Source organism: Triticum dicoccoides, chromosome 2B (assembly GCF_002162155.2).
Source record: "Triticum dicoccoides isolate Atlit2015 ecotype Zavitan chromosome 2B, WEW_v2.0, whole genome shotgun sequence".
Taxonomy (NCBI): Eukaryota; Viridiplantae; Streptophyta; class Magnoliopsida; order Poales; family Poaceae; genus Triticum; species Triticum dicoccoides.
Genome location: NC_041383.1, coordinates 4,342,964 through 4,353,513, shown reverse-complemented (window position 1 = coordinate 4,353,513; position 10,550 = coordinate 4,342,964).

Here is a 10,550-nt window from a genome sequence, read left to right as displayed (position 1 = left end):
AAGGTGGGCCCAAGATACAATATACACATACACATATATTCAAAAATATGATTGCTTAGTTGGCTAGCGCAACTTTGCCTTGAAACCGGAGGTCTTGAGGTCGATTCCAACAGTCACATACTCCCTCCGTTCTTGAATTTAAGATGTATTGATTTTCGTGCAAGTCAACAATTTAAATGTTTGATAAAGATTATCTATACCTAATATAAAAGGTGGAAGATTTCATAGTTCTCCATACGACCCCTGGTTCCATTCACGGGTCAATCGTTTTATACGATGTCTGGTTCGGTCGTTTGTGTGAGTCAATCGCTGGATTCAATCGTTGTTTTACATAGCATGTGTGGGCTTTGGCTGGTTCATCACCCGACCGGGCCGCGTCAACCCACCAAAGCCATACCAACACATGTACGCTACCGGGACCGACCTGATCTTCTCCGGAGCATTTCTTCCTCTATTATTTCTTCCTCAGTCTCCGAGCACGCACAGTTCCTAAACTCTTCGTCTCTAGCCCTCTACACTTTGTCTCTAGCCCTCCACTCTGGTAGTCGATGCTCCTTCTTCTTAGCCACCGTCAAGTTTTCCTATCCATGAGCTTATGCTTTTTGAATCTGTTAGCTTTCACTCCGGATTGACATGTGCTTGGCTCATCGAATAAAAACAAATCACACAACCTCTCGTGGTCCCTATATTATTTTCTGATATGTATGTGTTTTAAGTACGATTGATTGTATTAATTTCTAACAAGAATAATTTCTCAATGCTAGATTTTAACTCTCAAATCTATCATATGCAGTTTTCTGAAGATGGGGAAGAGACAATAGTAGTTCGTATTTTTTTACTTGAATTACCACCTCTCTCTACCAGACTAACTGAATAGAAACGTGCCGTGGTAAGATTATAGGTTTTATTCATGCTATTGAAGAGTATCATGGAATTCAACATGGACTTTCAACAAGCCCTGGCAGCTTAGATTAGCAAACGGCGAAAACTGGATTTCCACCCTTGCATGTGGTTCCAGAGACTATTTGACATTCCATGATAGAAACACAACCAAAAATTACCCCCTTCCCCGTAGAAAAATGATTATGCCCTTCAAGTGTTACTCCACTAGGTTAATGTTTCATGTAATCCATCACTTGGGGTTCTGTCTATGGATCTGTCAGTACATTACCATATTATGACAAGAGGTACATATTATGACCATTTGGGACACCTAGGTGCCCAGGCTCCTTGTCTTTTCACCACTAGATTGCATTTAGATGTGTGTTGTTGTAATGGGTATATTTGTTAATGGGTTATCCATTATAAATTGCTGCTCAAAATAAGTATGACATAATTACTAATTTAATGCCAGAAATATGGCCCCGTGCAACATGCATGGCAAGACTCCTTTCCATGGAAATAAAAAACAAGCATGCATGGCATCGTTCCATGTTGATAGACATAATAGGAGAGAGAGAAATCAGGAATTAATGCGTCAAGATTAATTGTCTCATATGTCTTGACTTGTTTCATAGATGGAAGGTATATAATACTCATTGGGAATAGGGAAAAGCCTGTGGTAATTAGGACGGTGTGCACATTTTGTATTTTGATTAAATTACAAACACATACACATTGGTATCTTGAGTATACATGTGCACAGTTTTATTAGGTATATTTTGATTAGGTATTAAATATATTTGTAGGTATGTGCATACTCATCATATTTCTCAACAACTACATACCTCAAGGTGAAATGCATGTGTACATATCCCAAAAATACGTAGGTATCGTACCTATTTATTTTTGAAGTACGTAGTTACAAATTTTTTGGTATGATACCCAATTGATTTATAAATATACGACCACACAAATATACTGGAACGATACATTTTTTTTTGCATATAGTCACAAATACGCGATCTAAAACTTCAGCATGAAAAGGTATGAGAGATAGAAAGCAATAAAAGGAAGGTATTGAATTAGATAATGTTAATTATGTCCTGCTATTTTATACATGGAAAGTCTTGCATGCAAATAAAAAGATACAAATCAAAATATGTACTAACGGGTTGGACCCGATCAAGGTGCCCAGGCACCTAGGTGCCCCAAACAATTTACCTATATATATGGGTTGCTATCGTCAAGCACGCATGCAAGAGGCAGTGAACTACACTTCCATTTAAATTTGATGTATTTTTGCTTAAATTGTAATCAATTCCAACTCTCATTTGTACTACTTTAGGATGATCATATGCATGAATATGGATTCAACTTATGCAACTATATATGGGTTGATCTGCATTTCCTTCTATCAAATTTTTTTATATTGTTGCTAAAATTGTAACCCAGTCGAACTTCCATTAGTAATTGCATGCACGTAGTGAGATATGGATTCACCTTATGGAGCTATGAAAATCTGACTTGGGAAGTGGGCGTCGCTATCTGGCGCGCGAGCGTTGCAACGCTCATTTACCGACAAGCCCCAATTTGGAAAGTGTCTTAACTACGTGGATTAATTAGGGGGATTAGTTAGTGGCGGGCCCACCTGAAAATCAGGGGGCGATTAGTTTTGTTTGAGGTGGGGCTGCAACCAATCCCGCAGCTCCCGCCTCTCATGCAACCAATCACATGCATGCATTAAGTGCTCTCCTTCCTACTGTTACACTGATGGGGGGACAAACCAAGAGACGGGATAGGCAATCGAAGAGATCTAGAGAATCATGCGTGCATATTTATTACGGCCCAGCTCTTCCCTATTGCTTTACTCTAGCAATGGGAAAATTACTACTAGTACTAGTTAAAAACTAGAACACTGTCCTCCTTGCTATCCGGGTCTGTAGTTATGCGCTGAGTAAAAAGGACTGGAGGGAGTATTACACTGTTATTGACAAGATTTGTACGTACGGATCAGAAGTGCTGGCCTCTCATCCACATGATTTAAAAGAGTTGTACGTACGTACGGAGTAGTACGGGTAGCAAGAGTTGAACATCTCATCCACACAGTTAACATACGGGCAGATAATTAATGGCCATCATTCGCCCCGCAAAATAACAAAGTCCATCATGCCGACTAATACTGCGGAAAGAGATGGCAACCACCAGTTCTTGTAGTCGATGCTCCTTTTAGAAGTTCACTTAAATTTGGTGGAAGTTCATGTTCACATTTTTTGAAAGAGCAACGTTATTTCTACATACTCCCTCCGTCCAGAAATACTCGTCGGAGAAATGCATAAAAATGTATGTATCTAGAACTAAAATACATCTAGATACATCCATTCCTCCGACGAGTATTTCCGGATGGAGGGAGTACTAATTTAAAAAGATGTACTCGACCAGCAATCTGATGAGGGTTAACCAAAATAATGGTGGTGTTTGCAATGCAAATTAAATTGTGTATGAAGTTTCTTTTTCCCAGATCACCCCTAAATATTTGATCTGGCTATAAAGAGAATATCGGCGCGGCCTATATTTTCCTTCAAACCCAACGTGTGTCATTTGCCATTTTTGTTCTCTTATCATCATCCAATGGGCACATGTAGCTTACTACATATTTTAATTTCATCCTGGTATAAGTTGTTTCCATAGTCAGCTAAATTCAACTTTTGTTCCTCCACATAAATTCATAGACAATCGAAATATGAAATATCCAGTTAATTTGTTGAGATAAAAGATTCAATGTGTGTTTTCAAATGTAATTTTGTATGGGAAGCGGGCAGCAATGTAGGTCAGCTCTTATCAGATAATCTTGTTATTAAAATCCGTGCATTAGTTCGCTAGATCAAAGTAAACGATGTGTTTTTTCATGTGCTCATGTAGAAGTAGATGAGGTTGGCTTAGAAAGGAGTGATAATGCTTGAGTTGGGATGAAACATAATATGTACATCAAATACTGATTATAGGTAAAAGATGATATTTTTTCTTTGCAGGAGAACTTCCGATCTATTCATCTTCAATCATGGCAGTACAACGCACACCAAAAATAATAAATTGCATCCAGATATGTAGACTACCTAGCTACGATTACGAGCACAGAAGCGAGCTGAAGGCATGCCGCCGTCCGTGTCCCTCTCTCGCCAGAGCTGGGCAAACCTTGTTGTAGTAGAAAATCAGGAAGTTTTCGTGCTAAGGCCCCATATAACGACCACCGGGAAAAACTTGTTGTAGTAGACAACCGGGAAGTCGTCATACTAAAGCCCCATAGAACTAGCGCACTAGAAAAGCAACGGCCGCTGATGAATGGTAGCGTAGATCGGAAGGATCCAACCTGAAGAGACACGAATGTAAAGGAATGACGAATAGATCCCAGCAAATAAAACCAAGATAGATCCTACAGAGACACACCTCCACACGCCCACCGGCGATGCTATATGTATAACCGGCACATTGGCTAGGCGAGGAGATTCCATATTCAGGGATCCACCACCATCTTGCCTTCCTGAGTAGGACACACTCACTCACAAAACTCGAATAAACATGTAAAAGCAGCCATCCCACCGGCAAGGTCGGGCATCAAACACACCCCATGGCGTTAAGGCCATCGGAGACGAAACGGACCAGCGGCGGTGCAGCCGGGAGTCAGAGGAACCCTAGGCTTCTTTTGTAGCTGAGGCGCTGCGTATTGCAGCTACTTCATTTGTCTCTTACCTAACAAATTGAATGATCTTCATTAACAAGTTCGGTAAGAAAGCATATTCTATCTGTGACTGCGAAGTTATTTTTGTGCTTCCAATGGTGAAATTAGAAGTCTTCAACATGAATCATGCCATGATGAAAAACAATACCCTGACTCTAAAGTTAGTTGAAGCCATAGCTAGCAAGCAAAATAATAAGTGATGAGTTTAAGCCTCATTAGTCCTCCATGGACGTTGTGGCCAGAGACTTGGCCTAAACAATACGTCATCACCACTCTTCCTTGTGGCATGCGGTGTCCAGCACAGATGATCATGGACACAAGGATTCGAGCATCCGCCAGCCCTACCATTTCGCCATCGTATTTCAAAAGTTCAGTGTCACAATGTGCATCCACGTCTATGAAGGACTATTGACGCTTAAACACGCACAACAGGTACAACCATGTGATCTTGAGTCTACATGCCTAGGTACGTATATACCAGAAGTGCTTGCCTGTAATCCACGAGAAAGGGTAGCCAAAAGCATAACGTTTCCTCCAGACGAAATAAGTATGGACTAACAATTAAAGTCCATTTTGGAACCCCACCAAATAAAACATTATGACGACTACTATTGCACACCAATAATGGCAACCACCAGTTCCTATAGTCGATGCTGCTTTTACTAGTGCCATGATGCTTTGTCTCATAATGGTTTAGAAACATATAGTTCAATTTTAGAAGTTCAATTCGCAAAGTAGAAAAAGCTCTTTCTTGCTGTAGTTCCGATAAATATGCTAGAAGGTCATATTCAGATTTCTGAAAGAGCCATGTTATTCCTACGAAGTTATTTACACAAGTATTACCACATAGTTCAATGTGATGAGGATTAATAAAAAATATGAAGGTGGTGGCAATGCCAATAAACTAGGGCGGGGAGTTTTATTTCCCTTATCAGTCCTGAAAAAAATGGATCTGACGTAAATCAAAATCTAGTGTGGCTTCCTTTCTCGTTTTGACCCCACGTTTGTTGTTACCATCTTTGTTCTCTTAACATAATCCAATGATGTACGTAGCTCATTTGAAATTTAATTTTTTTCCATGTATAAGTATTCATCGTGTCCATGGACTGGTGAGTTCATCAAAATCTCAAATATTCCTTAAACTTGATTCCGATAAAAGAATTTAATGTGCAATTTGAAATGTGATTTTTGTTGGGAAGCGGACAACAACATAGGTAAGTTCTTATCACATGATCCTATAATTCAAATCCTTTCATTTGTTTGCTAAATTTAATTTAACATGGTGTTTTTCACGTGCTCAAGCAGAAAAAGTTGAGGTACGCTTAGAAGGGAGTAATAATGCTTGAGATGAAATGTAATTTAATATGAACTTCAACATTGCTTGCACGTAAAAAATTAAATGGTCTGCATTAGCAAGTTTTGTATGAATTCATATTGTATGATGTGACAGCTATGTCTATTTTGTGCTAATAATGGAGGAATGAGAAGGTTTCTTTAGAAATCATGGCACCATGAAAATCATTGACCTGAATTTATTTTTTGATGAAGCCAACATTGGTGAGCAGTGCAGACCAGCAACGACTCTCAAGCTTCGGTAGTTGTCCATGGATGTTGTTGTCCGAGAGGCAGAGACTTGTCCTAAACAGTCGTTGCAACTCTTCATTGCGGCACGCGAAGTCCAGCACAACTTATCATGGATACACGAATACTACGATCCACTAGCGCGGTCATTTTACAGTCTTAAATGGCAAGTCAAGCGTCAGGTCGACTATCCACACTGATATCTTCCAAGATTTGTATGTATTGCGTTTGTAGAAAGAAGTCACGTATGGTTGTTAGTACAATCATGTGATCGATATATCTTCCTGCCTTCATCATTAAATTGTACTCCTACTTGCTGACTTGAATTGCTATCCTCTCGTCCACTTGAAAGGGAAGCAAAAAGCTGAACGTTTATTCCACACACTTACATACGGATAGGTTATTAAGGACCTTGAAAGCGACTACTACTGCAGACCGAGATAAAAAAGGAATTCTAGTCTAGCATTCAATAGCGTGGCTATTTCACCGTCATACATGGAAACTTGAGGGTCCTTAGGAGCGTCCACGTCGATGTCTGCCACGAGTGGTATGTATTGTGTTTCTAAAAAAAATCGACTTGGCTAGGTACGATCATGTGATTGTTAAGTCTTTCTGCCATTATTAGTACACTATTACTGACTAGAGATTGCTGATGCTGACCAGAAGTGTTGGCCTCCATTGCACTTGAAAGGGTAGCAAAGAGCTGAACGCTTCATACACACAATGGTATACGGACATACAATTAATGACCATCATTGGCCCTGCAAAAAGAAAAAGACCATCATGCCTACTAGTACTGCAGGTTGAGATGGCAAACCACCAGTTATTGTAGACGGTGCTCCTTTTAGAAGTGTTGTGATGCTTTGTTCATAAAGCTTAATATACGCTTCTATTTCAAAAGTTAAATTTGCAAAGTAAAAACCTCATTTTCTGGGGAATTTCACCAAATTTGTTGGAAGTTTGTGTTCCCATTTCTAAAAGAGCAACGTCTGTTGTACGTATTAATTCTACCAGCTAGTTCAACCTGACGAGGATTAACCAAAGTTGTGGGGGTGGTTGCAATGACTTCAACATTGATTGCAGCTAGAAAATTAAATTGTCTGCATTAACAAGTTTTGTATGAACTCAAATTCCACGTTCCTTGCGTGTGTCACCAGCAAAGTCCTCCCAGTACTTTCTCTCGACTTTTCTCCACCGTGACCCGTCAGCAGGTGCTCTCTCAATTTCCCGTCTTTCTTACGGTCTTCTCTGTGCCATCGCTTCAACTTGGCATGCTCTTTGTTTCTGAACAGACGTTTCAACCGTGGCATTATAGGAGCATACCACATCACCTTGATAGGAACCATCTTCCTAGGGCGCTCGCAGTCAACATCACCAGGGTCATCTCGTTTGATCTTATACCGCAATGCACCGCATACCGGGCATGCGTTCAAATCCTCGTACGCACCACGGTAGAGGACGCAATCATTAGGGGATGCATGTATCTTCTGCACCTCCAATCCTAAAGGGCATACAATCTTCTTTGCTGCATACGTACTGTCGGACAATTCATTATCATTTGGAAGCTTCTTCTTCAATATTTTCAGTAGCTTCTCAAATTCTTTGTCAGGTACACCATTCTCTGCCTTCCGCTGCAGCAATTCCAGTGTGGTACCGAGATTTGTGTTGCCATCTTTGCAATTGGGGTACAACCCTTTTTTGTGATTCTCTAACATGCAATCGAACTTCAGCTTCTCCTTTACACTTTCACACAGTCTCTTTGCATCAACAATGACCCGGCGAAGATCATCATCGGGCACATCATCTGGTTCCTCTCGATCTTCAGCTTCCCCTGCTGCAGCATCACCGTATTTAGGGGGGCAGATAGTCGTCATCATCCTCTTCTACTTCGCTGTCTTCCATCATAACCGCTGTTTCTCCGTGCTTGGTCCAAACATTATAGTGTGACATGAAACCCTTATAAAGCAGGTGGCTATGAAGGATTTTTCGGTCAGAGTAAGACTTCGTATTCCCACATATAGGGCATGGACAACACATAAAACCATTCTGCTTGTTTGCCTCAGCCACTTCGGGAAAATTATGGACGCCCTTAATGTTCTCGGAGGTCCGTCTCTCACCGTACATCCATTGCTGGTTCATCTGCGTGTGTTATATATAATTAAGTGTGTCAAAAACCATTACAGAACATCAGAATACAGAAGTGACCAAATTAATAGAAGTTCATCATCACATTAAAACCTAAGTACATACATAGTTCTCATTGAACAACATATAGCTCTCCAGAGCATCTAATTAAACCATACATTGAAACTATCTAAAAAAATTCAATGCAACAACAAATGCGATCATAATCGCAACTAAGGTAACAGTTGATCCAACGGCATAATGATACCAAGCCCCAGTATGAATCGCATATTTTCTAATCTTTCTAATCTTCAAGAACATTGCATCCATCTTGATCTTGTGATCATTGACGACATCCGCAGCATGCAACTCCAATATCATATTCTCCTCCTCAATTTTTTTTCATTTTTTCCTTCAAATAATTATTTTCTTCTTCAATTAAATTTGACCTCTCGACAATAGGGTCGGTTGGAATTTCCGGTTCACATACCTCCTAGATAAAAAAATATATGTCACGTTGCTCGGCATAATTTTCATAAACACTAAATGAATCTAATAGTTATAGAAGATAATATATATACCACATCCGAATCATAGACAGGACGAGGGCCGACAGAGGCGCATACCAAAACCATCGCACTATATAATAACAAACAATAATAAGTAAGAAAATTACACAAGTATCTATCTAAATCATACAAGTAAGAACTTTTTTCTTTTAGAAAGAAGATAAGAACAAGAGGCTCACCACGGTGGTGCCGGCGACGAGATCAGCACGGGCGATCGACAACGGTGAGGACGGCGCCGGGACATGACGAACAACCTAACCTAGACAAATCTTGAGGAAAATGGAGCTTGGACAAGGATTTTCGAGAGGAGAAAGCTTAAGTGTGGCTCGAGCATTTCATCGAACACCTCATGTGCATAGGAGGTGAGCTAGAGCACAACACACCTCTCACCCACCTCTCTCAAAAAAACAGAGCACTCCACTGCTCTACTTACGGGCTAGGGGTATATATAGGCATGCCATTGGTCCCGGTTCGTGGCTGGAACCAGGAGTAAAGGGCAACCTTTGGTCCCGTTTCAAGCCACCAACCGGGACCAATGGTGGTGGTCCAGGAGCGAGGACCATTAGTCCCGGTTCGTGTCTCGAACCGGGACCAAAGGGGCCAGACGAACTGGGACCTATGCCCCACGAGGCCCAGCCGCCCCCCTGGCCTCACGAACCGGGACCTATGCACCCATGGCTCCCGGTTCGTGAGTGAACCGAGACTAATAGGCTTGCCCTGCTTGGACCAAAGTCCTGTTTTCTAATAGTGACTAACACGATAACTTATGTATAAATAGGATGGCAATGACCATATGGCAGATCTGATAACTTAGTTACAAACACCATGCTAACTTCTAGACGAGAGGAGGGGAGTTATTCAAAAGATACCACCAATAACTTTTGTGTAAAATCGCATGGTTAATATACGTACCGCAGACGTGATAACTTAGGTAGACACTAGGATAACTTTTTACCTGTGGAAAAAAAGTTGTTGAATGCAGACCCCCCATAACTTCTATATAAATAGGATGGTAATAGACACACCGCAGACCTGATAACTTCAGTACAAACACCGCGGTAACTTTTGAACAAGGGGAGGGAAGTTGTTCCAAACATAGCGCCGGTAACTAAAGTTAAATTTGCAAAGTAAAAACCTCATTTTTTGGGGGAATTTCACCTAAATTTGTAGGAAGTTCATGGTCACATTTTTGAAAGAGCAACGTCAGTTCTACGTACTAATTTACAAAAACTGTACCAGCTAGTTCAACCTGACGAGGATTAACCAAAGTTGTGGGGGTGGTTGCAATGCAAATTAACATGTGTATAGAGGTTTTTTCCAATATCACCCCTAAAAATTTGATCTGAAGTTATTTTTGTGCTACTAATGGAGAAATGAGAAGGCCTCAACATAAATCATGCAGCGCTGAAGAACAATACCCTGACTCCAATTTTAGATGAAGCCATAGCTGGCAAGCAAAACAAGAAATGATGACGCTTAAGCCTCAGTAGTCCTCCATGGACATTGTGTCCAGCGACTTGACCTAAACAATACGTCGTCACCACTCTCCATTGTGGCATGTGGAGTCCAGCACAGCTGATCATGGACACAAGGATTCGAGCATCAACTAGCGCTGCCATTTCGCCATCGTACTTGGAAAGTCCAGTGTCACAATGTGC